The sequence below is a fragment of the Saccopteryx leptura genome, chromosome 4, assembly GCF_036850995.1.
Source record: "Saccopteryx leptura isolate mSacLep1 chromosome 4, mSacLep1_pri_phased_curated, whole genome shotgun sequence".
Lineage (NCBI taxonomy): Eukaryota > Metazoa > Chordata > Mammalia > Chiroptera > Emballonuridae > Saccopteryx > Saccopteryx leptura.
In genome coordinates this window covers 94,194,034-94,207,546 of record NC_089506.1, presented here as the reverse complement: position 1 = coordinate 94,207,546, position 13,513 = coordinate 94,194,034, and positions in this window count along the sequence as shown.

Below are 13,513 nucleotides of genomic sequence, written 5' to 3'. Positions count from 1 at the left end.
TTAACACCAAAATAATATGTGTTTGTGAATATATAATACATGTTGTATGTAAACTGTCATACACATTTATTCATGCAAGTGTGTATGTAATAAGATATGTTGTACAAAAATTTGTGTTTGTGTGAGTGAGTATAAAATAATCCACACTCACATACCCACCTATGCTATTTTTATTGTAATACATATATTTTGGTAATATGAAATAGTTAAAATTGTAAAACATTTCTTTTTTTATTTCATAGTTTACAACTTTTTCCTCCATAGTGATGCAACAACCAAATTACATCATGATTTGCAAGTAAATGTAATCTAAATTATACAGACCATATTGAATACACCATAGGGTTAAGAAGTGCAGATTGCAGTTTAGAACAGAAAGTTATTCTTAGAATATTTCAAATCAAATCTTTAAGGAAATAAAAACAATCAGAGAGAAGCCAACTATCTGCCACATTAGAAATGTAAACACAAATATACATATATAAATTTATATATAGAAATGGCAAAGGTGCATATCTTCTTAAACTAATGAATACTAAACATTATAATATGCTATGCCTATTACACTGTATTTAACTTAAACCAGAAAACACTATATACATTGCTATATCATCAAATCTTTTCACTATGTATAATATATTCAAATAGAATAAATTTTTCCATTTGCATATATATTACCATAAGACACATGTACAATTACGTAAATCAACTGAGGAAAGTGACCTACAATCTACAACACAGTAAAGCTGGTTATTTACAACCACAGGCATTTTAATTAATAACTTTTCATAACCAGAAAAAAAGGACATGAAATTTTCAGGATACTTTGTACCCGAAGAAATATGATCATATGATATTGTACATAATTACCTAAATTATTATAGACAGGAAAAAAAAGTGTCTCTCAAGTAAAGCTGAGTAATCAACTCAGAAAGGAAAAAAAATAAATCCAAAATTGAAAGTTTAAATATAAGAACAAGTTTCCAACAATCAGCAAATATGTAATAAAACTAGCATTTTCTTTCATTAAAGCAGCTATTGATATTTAAATGACCCCAATAAAAGTTAAAAGTTGAAAGCATTACATAATACTCTTTTACACAAAACTGGTACAGAGTTACACTCAAGAATAGACCTTATAGTTCTTAGTACATTCAAAGAAGACTAGTCTGAAATAAGGGGAGTTGCCCCCTTCACAGCAATAAATTGACAATGTCTTAAGACATGAACATAGAAAAGAATTACAACTGTTATAAATTTGTTCTCTAGGACAGCTTATGTCATGACACTGGAGTTACTCATTCTTTAAAGAAACTTTTAAAGATCACATAGTATTTAATCCATTAAAATGATGATAAACACTATAGTAAAGAAAAGAGTATTTTCAGTACATATATGTTTATCAAACTTAAATTGGTATTGTATATAAGCTAGAAAGAGATTTCATAAAGTTTAAAAAGTATACATTTTCTTTTAACATAAAATTAAAAAGGAAAACTTCTTCAACTATCTCAATGTACACACACATGCCTAAACACATGTTTTTTAAACAGCAATAATAATAATAAGTGTAATATGCTGATAACATATTATCTATGCATATATTTTATAGGTATATAAAATAGTTCAATTTGTTAGCAAAAGCTTCCTATTCCTTTCAATGACATTTTTACTTATCTCTGGTTAGATATAAGCTTTAATACCTTAAACAATCAAAACCTGACACATAATAAAGTATAATATATGGCTAGGCAACAATTAATAAGAGCTTACTGAGTGCCTTTTTTAAATTTTTTTAAAAAATATTGTACTAGAAGCCCCAAGATATGACAAAAGTAATACCTTCATTATTGTCTTGGAAATTTCACACTAGTTGAAAAATAAAACCTGCAAAAATTAGAATATAAAGATTGTATAATTGTATCAAAATATAGAAAAAATTGGACTCAGAAGGAAATTACTTTGTATTTAATAATCTCAGAAGTACTACCAGAAAAAGTCTTTAATTAAAAATGCTGTTCAATACAAGAATGAAAAATTATAAGAGAAGGATGATGGAAGAGAAAGGAGGTAGAAAGTACCTACGAGTAAATTTAACCAAGGAGACTACAGACTTGTACTCGGAAAATTATAAAACATTGATAAAAGAAATCAAGGAAGATACAAACAAGTGGAAGCATATACCGTGCTCATGGTTAGGAAGAATAAACATCATTAAAATGTCTATATTACCGAAAGCAATTTATAAATTCAATGCAATACCAATTAAAATACCAATGACATAGTTCAAAGATATAGATCACATATTCCAAAAATCTATATGGAACCAAAAAAGAACATGAATAGCCTCAGCAATCTTAGAAAAGACGAATAAAGTGGGAGGTATCGCACTTCCTGATATCAAGTTATACTACAAGGCCATTGTACTCAAAACAGCCTGGTACTGGCATAAGAACAGGCATATTGATCAATGGAACAGAATAGAAAACCCAGAAATAAACCCACAGCTCTATGGACAATTGATATTTGACAAAGGAGGTAAGAGCATACAATGAGGTAAGGACAGCCTCTTTAATAAATGATTTTGGGAAAATTGGACAGCTACCTGCAAAACAATGAAACTAGACCACCAACTTACACCATTCACAAAAATCAACTCAAAATGGTAAAAGACTTAAATGTAAGCCGTGAAACCATAAACATCTTAGAAGAATACATAGGCAGTAAGCTCTCCGACATCTCTCGGAGCAATATATTTGATGATTTACCTCCACGGAGAAGTGAAATAAAAGACAGGATAAACAAATGAGACTATATCAAACTAAAAAGCTTTTGCACAGCTAAAGACAATAAGAACAGAATAAAAAGACAAACTACACAATGGGAGAACATATTTGACAATACATCTGATAAGGGGTTAATAACCACAATTTATAAAAAACTTGTAAATCTCAACACCAGGAAGACAAAGAATCCAATCAAAAAATGGGAAAAAGAAATGAATAGACACTTCTCCAAAGAGGACATACAGATGGCCAATAGGCATATAAAAAAATGCTCAACATACTAATCATTACAGAAATGCAAATTAAAACCACAATGGGATATCACCTCACACCAGTCAGAATGACGCTCATCAACAAAACAACACAGAATAAGTGCTGGCAAGGATGTGGAGAAAAGGGAACCCTCCTGCACTGCTGGTGGAATGCAGACTGGTGTAGCCTCTGTGGAAAACAGTATAAAGATTCCTCAAAAAATTGAAAATCAAACTGCCTTTTTACCCAGCTACCCCACTTTTAGGAATATACCCCAAGAACACCATAGAACTGCTCCAAAAGGAGAAATGCACCCCCATGTTTGTGGCAACATTGTTCACAATAGCGAAGATCTGGAAACAGCGCAAGTGTCCATCAGAGGATGAGTGGATTAAAAACTTTTGGTACATGTATACTATGGAATACTACTCAGTCATAAGAAATGATGACATTGGATCATTTACAATAACATGGATGGAGCTTTATAACATTATACGGAGTGAAATAAGTAAATCAGAAAAAACTAAGTACTATATGAATCCATACATAGATGGGACATAAAAATGAGACTCAGATACATGGACAAGAATGTGATGGTAATGAGGGGTGGAGGGGTGGGGGGTACGGGGCAAGGAAGGAGAGAGGGGGGGTGGGGTAGGGGCACAAAGAAAACCAGATAGAAGGTGACGGAAGACAATTTGACTTTGGGTGAAGGGTATGCAGCATAATCAAATGTCAAAATAATCTGGAGATGTTTTCTCTTAACATATGTACCCTGATTTTTCAATGTCACCGCATTAAATTTAATAATAATTAAAAAAATATTTTAAAAATTGTAAATTATGGTACATCTTCTTAATATAAAAGCTATGCCTATTAAAAATGATAATTAGAAAAATTATGAAGCACTATTGAGAAAAACAAATATTTATTAAGTGTAAAAAGACATTTTAATAGGATATTAATGTCCATGATGATGGTAATTTTGCAAAATAATTTACATGTATAATAAAAAATACTAAAATTGGATGCATACAAAATAAAATGTTTTAGCATTGTTGGCCTGGAACTAATATTTTTTTTCTAACATTCTATAACATTCAAACTTTTTTAAACAAAAATTAAAACTCCATTTTCCCTTGGCTTTTAAAAAATGTAGCAATAATTTCATATTACTTTAAAAGAAAAATATTAAGTTCCCCATCATACCAGGCAAGAAATATCACTAGTTTGTTACATTCTACTTTCTAGGCTCATATTCTATCCTTCTCATTCATGTGTATGATTTTTCTGTTACACAAAATTTGTCACCGTTTTCTAACATGTTATGCATAGATAGTTCTGCTTTTGAAGGCAGTAAGTTATGGATTAAAATAATTATGATAATAATGTGAATTGAATAACAATGGGGATTCTAGCATGAAATTATTTGATATCTATGCTTTATTTTTCTCAGGTATAAAATGAGAATGAGAGATGATAAAAGTGTGTACAACATAAGATTAAAAGTTAGGATTAAGAATTAATACAAACAAAGCACTTAGAACTATGACTGGCACTTAATTCAGTTCAATATGCGCTTAGAATTTATCAAAAAATAGCTAAATTCGTAAAGTACTTAATTCTATTAGAAGCATTCTGTTGTATCATGTTTTGTTCTTAAGCAATTCTATATATGCTTTCATTTAACTCTCTCAAGGATTTTATAATATAGATGCTATTAATGTACTGATTTACACATGAAGAAATAAAGGCCCAAGCAAGTTGAATAATTTACGTGTGGTTAAAGAAATAGGGAGTATGCAAAGAAAGTGATTTTTTTTTAATAATAGGCACACTTTTTCTTTATTTTTGCTGTTAATATGTTAGGAATAATGTCAGGGACCAAATAAATAAACAGGGTATTTTTGCAATCTGGACAGAGGTGCTGGGCCCAAATCCCACCTCATTTGCCTAGTTAACAAAGAGCTACACCTGATTCTCATTTGTCTAACTCACGTCCTCCAGAGAAGGCTGGAAGCTAGTTTCTTATTAGTGTAAAGTAGATTTGGATGGTATGGTGGGGGTTGTCTTTGAGTTGCCTTGGAAAATTAATTGAATCGCTGATGGACCACATTTTTTCTATGAATAAAAGTGGATGTATTTTGGGAAGCAGGGACATTACTGCTAAGGAACAGTAGAGACTGCTGTTTGCCTGGCGTCCTCCTGAACCCGTGTGTGTGTGTGTGTGTGTGTGTGTGTGTGTGTGTGTGTGTGTGTGTGTGTGTGTGTATTTTTAAGTCCGTCTATCATTTATTTCAATTCCTACCTTTTCCTGTTTGAAGACCCCGTAATAGACTCATCGTGGCTGGACCGCGGCAGGACAATAGGAAGAGCATAGCCAATTTTCTGACTTTCAACACATTCTTTTTCCTATTACATCCTACGTATTATTTATCAGTCTTGGGAAAAAATATTGCTATAATACATTTGAAAATAGTGTTCATAGTAAATATATTTTTAATCTATTAAAATTTATTAAATTATTCTCTAATAAAAATATAGTTAATAGATGTTTTCAGATATTTTTTAGGTTAATGAAAGATTTCTGGGTAATGCATGAACTTTTCTTCCTCGGAATAATAAATTATTTAAATTATTTCTACAAATACAGATAAAGTGAGGCATGTTGCATTGCTATCTTTATTATATTTTTATTGATTTTAGAGAGAGAGGAAAAGAGAGAGAGAGACAGAAACATTGATCTGTTTCTGTACATGCTCTGGCCAGGGGTTGAACTGGCAACCTTTACATATCAGGGCAATGATCAACCAAATGAGCTATCTGGCCAGGCCACCATCTTAATTATTTTAAATGCATAGCTTAATGGTATTTACTAACTTATTAACTTTATAATTAAAGTAAAGAGGGATTGAGCAAAAATGGCCAAAAATAAGAGAAAAAAACTCATGAACATAGACAACAGTGTGGTGACTGCTATGGGAAGAATATAAGGGGAATAAATAGTAACGGACCAGGCTTTGACTTGGGGTGCACACATGGTACAGTGTAGAGAAGATGTGTTATAGAATTGTGAACCTTAATTTTGATAACCAGTGTTCACCCAATAAATTTAATTAAAAAAAGTTTAGTGGCATTAAGTATATTCATACAGTTGTGCAAGTATCATCAGTATTCATCTCCAGAACTTGTTTTGTCTTGTAAAACAAAGTCCATATTCATCAAACAATAACTCCCTATTACCCAATCCCTTCAGATCAGGCAACCACCCTTCTACTTTCAGTCTACAGGGACTCCTCGGGTTGCGACACAGTTCCTTTCCTACAACAGTGATGTAACCCGAATTTTAGTGTACATTGAAACACACCCCAGCTTAAGTCACTTGTAAAATCATAATCTAGAACATATAAACACAACGAAGCCACGGAAAAAGGAAAAGGACATACATATACTCTCCTGTACACTATACCGTGTTCACAGAAAAAAAATGACAAAAAATGAGTGTAAAAAAAATTCCTTACCTTTTATTCCTGTAGTTGGCTTGCACACTGGAAGGGGCATTGCAAGGTCAGAGAGTGTGACTTGTTGAGAGAAGAGAGCTGGAGAGGCAGGAGAACCTACAGAAGGTGCTGGAGATACTGGGTCAGGTGAGTCAGGATTGCCTAAGGAACGTGCAGGAGAAGCTGGAGATGATTCTACCTGTTCTAGAGGTCTTTCATCTTTAGAAGCAGCTGCTATAGAGGGTACAGGATCTGTTGAAAGCCTCTGTACCTTCTTAAAAAATTGTTCCTGGCTAGTCTGGAAGGAACAATTTTGACTTCTCTTCCAAAATCTGCCTATAGCATTGCAAGGCATCCGTAATAGCTCTGTCTACCTTACTGAATCTGTCATCACTGTACAACAGTCATGGCTAAAAATGTGAGCTGAAAAACTCATATCTCAATATCTTTTAAGTTTTTATGGGAATGAGTGTTGTACACTAGAAACATCATATGTCAAGACCATTGTAACCTGAGGACACACTGTATAAAAGAAATAATATAGTATGATATTTGTCTTTTTTGTGACTGGCTTATTTCACTTAGTATATTATCTTCAAATTTCATCCATATTGCAGCATCTGTCAGAATTTCCTTCTTCTTTAAGGCTAAATAATATTCTATTGTGTACATAAACATATATATAACATATATATATAAACATAAACATATATATATATCTCACATTTTATTTATTCATTCATCTGCCAATGGAAACTTGGGTTGTTTCCACTTTTTGCTATTGGAAATATGTTGCTATAATCATGGGTGTACTTTGAGACCCTGATTTCAATTATTTTGGGCATATACCTAGAAGTAAAATTGCTGAATTATATGGTAATTTTACTTTTAATTTGTTGAGGAAATACCATACTCTTTTCCACAGTGGCTGTACAATTTTATGTTTTTACTAACAGTGCACAAGTTTTCTAATTTCTCAATAAACTTGCTTATTATAACATGTTATTTTTTTAGTTTTTTTTTTTATAATAAATGTGAGGTATCTTACTGTGGTTTTTAACTTTCTCCAATAATTATTTTTTATAATCATTATAATGCCTTTTTATCTCTTCCTTGGGTTAATGTTTATTCAGGTACTTTGCCCATTTTTAAATTGGGTTGTTTATTTTTTCATTGTTGAGTACAAAGTGTTGTGCATATATGCTTGATATTTATCTAAACATATAAAGTTGTTATATATACTGGACATTTATTCTTTGATAGATATATTATTTGCAAATATTTTCCTGATTCTATGGGTTGTCTTTTGATGCACACAAGTTTTTCATGTTTATGATATGAATTTTTAAAATTTTTCTTTTGTTGTCTGTATCTTTGGTATCATATATAAGAAAATTTCCATACTTATAATTTTAACTTATGTATGTCTTTAAATTTGAAGTGAGTCAGTTTTAGGCATTTTATAGTTACATAATTTTTTTCTCATTGAATTTAGTTATATTTTGATCCACAAAACATAAATTTTCAAAAATTGTTTTCTCTTTTATTGAGGTAAATTTATAATCAAAATTACATATAAGATGTGCAACTTAATGCTTTGCTATATAATATATATATATATACACATACAATATATATACATTGTGACATATTTTTTACAATGAATCTATTTAACATATCCATGACCTCAGGTAATTACCTTTTTGTGTGTGTGAATGAGAACACTGAAGATCAAATTTCAAGCATACAATACAGTATTGCTGATTAAGACACATTATTCTACATTACATATCCAGAATTTACTACTTATCTTGTATAACGGAAACTGTATTTCATGACCAATTTCTCCCCATTTTTCCTTTCCCGGGCCCTAGGTAACCACCATTCTACTCTCTGTTTCTAAGTTGTATTATTTTAGATTCCACATGTGAGTCAGATTATTTATCTGGTTTATTTCACTTAATATATCTTCTGGGTTCTATTAGTGGAAATTTAAATTAGTATAGCCATCATGGCAAACAGTAGAAGATTCCTAAATAAAAAAAAATAGAGCTACCTTATGATATAGCAATCCCACTTCTGAGTATATAGTCAAAGGAAATGAAATCAGTATTTTGAAGAGATGTCTGTACTCCCGTGTTTGTTTTAATAGTATTCACAATATCCAAGATATGGGAACAACCTAAATGTTTATATATGACTGAAAGAAAAAAGAAAATGTAATATATATATATATATATATACATATATAAATGTAATATATATATATATAATGAAATATTATTCATTCTTTAAAAAGACGATAATCCTACCATTGTTAACAACATGGATAAATATGTAGTATATAGTGCTAAGTGAAACACCAACTCTTTCTTTTTTTTTTATTCAGTGAGAGGAGGGGAAGCAGCGCGGACTCCTGCATGTACCCTGACAGTGATCCACCCAGCAAGCCCACTAGGGAACAATGCTCTGCTCACCTGTGGCATTGCTCCATTGCTCAACAACTGAGCTCTTCTTAGCCCCTGAGGCAGAGGCCATGGAGCCATCCTCAGCACATGGGGCCAACTCATTACAATGGAGCCATGGCTTCAGGAGAGGAAGAGAAAGAGAGAGAAAGAGAGAGAAGGGAGAGGGGGGAGGGGGGCAGAGCAGATGGGTGCTTTGCCTGTGTGTCCTTACCAGAAATAGAACGCAGGACATCTACACATCCGGCAGATGCTCTACCATTGAGCCAACCTAGGGCCAGAATACCAACTCTTTATTACTTTACTTAATATTTGTTGTTCTATATATGTAATAGTGAATAGATTTTCAGGTGTGTTTCTTTATTTAGGACTTGAATAGTTTTTTATAAATTACAATTTATTCTTCAATATCCTCAGCATTTAAGAAAGTACTTATGTTGAATCAGCATCTTAGTTGGACTAAATATTTCTAGCAATCTCTTTTACTACTGAAATTTACTAAACTAATAAGGTCACTAGGGGAATTATTTACAAAAATTTTTGTTCTAAAAGTGCACATCTATCGCTGATGTATAAGTTCAAAGACAGACATTTTAAACAAAGATTCCCACCTAGCTAAGTGCCCCTAATGAGAAATCCTCAGAGTCAAGATCACTGACTAAGATAACAAAACAAATGCAAATACACTAATGGATAAAAAAAAGTTAACTTTTCCAATAATAGGTATATCATTTTAAAGTGACCCAGTAAGGGGTCAAAGTCTTTCTGATCGAAGCCCCCTCCCCTCAAAAAAGAGAAGGAATAAAGAGACTCAGTAGTGTCTTCACTCCTGATAAGATACATGGAAGGCTAAATCTTCATGACTTGGTTTTGTGAAAATAGAATTTGACAAAAATATATATTGTTAGTGGTAGTAACACTATTCAAAGATATAATGTCAATCTCTGAAAGCCTAAGATACATGTCTCTACCATAGGATTATACTTGACAGGCAAACCAGATTGTAGCATCAATTTGGTAAACCATTTTTTCCTTTACACAGGGCTGAGATGGATAGAACCCTTCTGACTAATTTAATATGTCTGCATAGACTCTGTCCTTGAACATTAAATTAACTTGAAATTTTATTTGCACTGTTCTTGATTTAGTTGACAGATTTGCGTTTTTTAGGGACAGTTCTTAATAGTACACTTCATACTCAAAGAAAATGAACTTAAAGTCTTCAACCTTCTTGAGTATTTTTAGATTCTGATATGATAATTTGTGCCATTTAGCCTGTCTTATAATATATATAATAATATATTATATATATTATAATATATATATAATATATATATATACACTACTCTTATAATATATTTCTAAAACAGTCTGCACCTTAGGATGCTGTCATAAGTTACATATGTCATTTCCTTCACTTACACAAGGAAACAACAGCAGTATTGATCATCAGTCAATTTAAGTAAGTTTTGAAATGTAACCCTTTTCCTGTGTGAGTCTTGTAAAGGTGGGACAGAAAGTGCAGTTGTTCAACTTATGGAAGGATAATTACTGAAATATAGGAGGAATCAATTGAAAGATCACAGCAGCATCCATATCTTGGCTGCTGAGAGCATTTGAAGCACCGCTCTCCACGGTTGAAGAGATTAGATTATTCAGGTCACCCAGTCTAATATGATAGATCAAATTGAGCACTTTCAATTTCAGATTTTTTTACATTGACAAGACATTCTAAAATAGGGGATTACTAGTGTTTGAAACCATAAAAATTGGTCCCATTTTAAACCACGTAGCTTATCCCAGCTGTTACAAGCCTCCTTGTCAAGTTGATTTTATTTAAGCAGTTTACTATTAATAAAATTATTTAAGCAAAGGACATATTTGAGGATGATGTTGGCTCAGAAGTCAGTTCAGTATCACATGTCTATTTCTACTTTGAGCATTTATTTTAAATAGCTCAGAAAAGAAATAGCCACAAAATCTATAGCTTATCAAACATTATTGAGAATTTATAAATTAGTGCTCAGGCATCAATTACTAGCTCATTAAGAGAAAAATGGAAAAAAGAAAGCTAGCTAACTAACTGAAAAACAGAATGACAGATAAATAGGTGATGATAGATAGATAAATAGATAGATAGACAGATAGATGCTACATACATACATACATATATACATAGCTCCTGAGAGCTGTTTCTTATACCTGATTAGATAGAATACTTTTATGACCTTATGTTAGATAATATTTTTTTACACTGTTTCTTCATTCTGGAAATAATGTAGACTTATAAACATGACACTAGATTTGATAATTGGTTGTTGTTAAAAATTTTGATTGACAGTTGTAGTCCTATGAACTGGCTAACAATTCAGATCCCTGCAGAAAAACATAGCTGTTAATATCTGTAACAAAAAAAAAAAAAAAAAAAAAAGAAAAGAAAAATTACAAATATATGGGTAGTATGTAAATTTACTGAGACAAATTCTGTGTTCAATTATTTTCTGATATAGATTTTAAAGTTAATCTGTTTTACAAGTATCACAGTGCTGTACTTACTTGCTTTTATGGAATTTGAAAATATCAATTATTGGGGAAAAAATCATGGTGATTTCTCATTTAAGCTTTCACATAATTCAATTAATTATTTATACTTTAAATATATAAGCATTTTAAAATTATTCTAAAACTATAAAAAAAAAACTAGAATATTATGAGTTGCTTCTTCTGTGAAAAATCTCCAGAAATTTGTTCACTCATCTGCAAATCATGATCATAAATTCTAAAAATATTTGAACATTCATTACTGCCCAGAAACCTTAAATATATTTTGTTTTATATTTCTCATATCAACCTTATGAACAGGATATCATTATGTTCACTTTATAGGTGTGGAAACTGAAACTCAAATCAACTTTCTTAAAATTACAGTTTGTAGGACAGTGACCAAGAATCAAATCCTGACTCTGATTCTAAAAACTATATTCTCATCCACTGCATTCTTCTGTTTTCTGGTTCTTTAGTCTGAGCGCAAATTAGACAATTTAAAATATAGAAACGTCAATTACAGAACAAAGTCCATATAATACACAACACTTTTATTTGCTCCAAGGCACATAGCATATACTTGGTCCATACATGCTTATTCCTTGTTCCTTACAGATGGTGTGCAGACACTCTCCTCCACCGATACCCCCGGCACTGGTGATTGTAAGCAAACTATGGTTAGGAGACCATATAGTGTTCTCCAGTGGTTTTCAATTTTTGTACACTTGGGGACTCATGAAAAATAGAATTATTTAGGGAACCACTAAGGCAGTATCACCTTGGACATAAGCAGAATCATTGGGTCTTTATTCTTCATATAACATCAGGGTGGTTAACTGTTTTGTGGATTCGCACAAAATTTCTGGCGGACTGGCACTGGTCTCCGGATCAATGGTTGAGAAATACTTGTGTATTCATTACAAAATTACTTTTTGTAGTACACAGGTAGTTCTCAAATGTGGCAATTATATGCTCTAGAGGACTTTAGACAATGTCTTAAGACACTTTTGGTTGTTACAGCTTGGGTTTGGGGGCATATGGTTGTTGCTTGTCTTTGGTTGAATAGAGGTCAGGAGTGTGGCTACACCATATATGGGAGTGTATATGTTTGTACATATACATGCACATGTGCAAGATATATGTGTTTGCATGTATGTATGTATATAGGTATAAGAATAATATAAACCAAAGCAAAAATAAATCAGCAAATACATTACTGTTTTGTGTTTAAATTTTTAAATATATTTTAGGTCTGATGTTTTAACTCTACATATACTATAGAGTATAGACTTCAAATTTTCTTGTTCCATTCTTATCTACTTTCAAATCAATTCCACAAATGTGTACTGGTTGCCTAAAAAATGAGTTAGGCCTCTCTGATGATACAATGATATAGAACTTAGCAATGAATATAGTTCCTGTTCTCAAAAAGTGTACAACTCAGTAAGTACTCTTACAAATGAGGCCAATTTAGCACATTAACTGACAAATAATCATGATGAGGCATAATAAATGGTGTAAAAATTCTACCAAAGTTTAAAAAGTAATCAATTTTATATGTATGGATAGGGACTTTTGTTTCCATAATTCTTGAAAGCAGAGGAGTGAAAACAAGAAATGTTGTTAGTTTTAGTTTAAACTGTAGTAATTGATTTGCTAAAAAGACTGATTTTATTGTTTTCTAAGATATAAATCTGACTTACTTAGAAACATGTCTTGATTTGTTAAAAGAAAAAAAAATGATATGCATTTTATCAATAAGGTAGATGCCATTTAAAAATTAATTAAATTTGTCAAACATATAGGCTCTTCTAATATGAAAAAACAATCACTAGGACAAGATTCCAGGACTGTAGAAAATTAACACTTTTCTGACTTAGATTTACTAAGCTATAATTGAAATTGGTGGGGCAGAAAGGATAGTGTTGAATTTGTTTTTGGACAGTTAAGAGTGCAATAAGAGGAA